The 513-nt window shown below is 38.4% G+C and overlaps 1 long non-coding RNA gene across 1 annotated transcript; it reads left to right on the forward strand.

The window, feature by feature from the left end:
- The first annotated feature begins 16 nt into the window (after positions 1-16).
- On the forward strand, positions 17-513 carry LOC112486711 (uncharacterized). Its single transcript, XR_003049189.1, has 2 exons — positions 17-157; positions 281-513. It is a non-coding gene; the product is annotated as an uncharacterized LOC112486711 (long non-coding RNA).

The following is a 513-nucleotide window of genomic DNA, read 5'->3' on the forward strand; positions in this document are numbered from 1 at the left end:
ATAGATAGATAGATATTGGTTTGTTGTGTGTTCAATTTTGATGTAGGTGTTCATGTATTTCCCCTAACTATAGGACCTGATGAATCGGGAGAAGAGAGATAAGATTCCTAGCATGCAGGTGTCATTCATTGATGCGATTTGCACTCAGTTATATGAGGTAATTTCACCAACACACCATCTCTTATCCTACTTTAATAAAAATATCAGTCCAAGTCTGAATAAATAAAAAGTTGTAATCACCAACAGTTTTTTAAATTAAATGTCTTTGTCACCATTACAGACTTTGGCCGGCATGTCGGAGCATTGCTGCCCCCTGCTGGAGGGATGTCAGAGAAACCGGCAGCAATGGAAACATTTGGCTGAGGAGTGTGAGAAGGGATTGGTCAACGGCTTGGCGTGATTACGTGGGATTCTCCTTATTTAAACTTGTTTCACAAAGTTTAATGACATTATTACACCCTTTACATTAAATTATCCACCACAGCGAAGGTGATAGAAGGGTAAAAAAAAAAA

The sequence above is a fragment of the Cynoglossus semilaevis genome, unplaced genomic scaffold (assembly GCF_000523025.1).
Source record: "Cynoglossus semilaevis isolate Cse_v1.0 unplaced genomic scaffold, Cse_v1.0 C18831575, whole genome shotgun sequence".
Lineage (NCBI taxonomy): Eukaryota > Metazoa > Chordata > Actinopteri > Pleuronectiformes > Cynoglossidae > Cynoglossus > Cynoglossus semilaevis.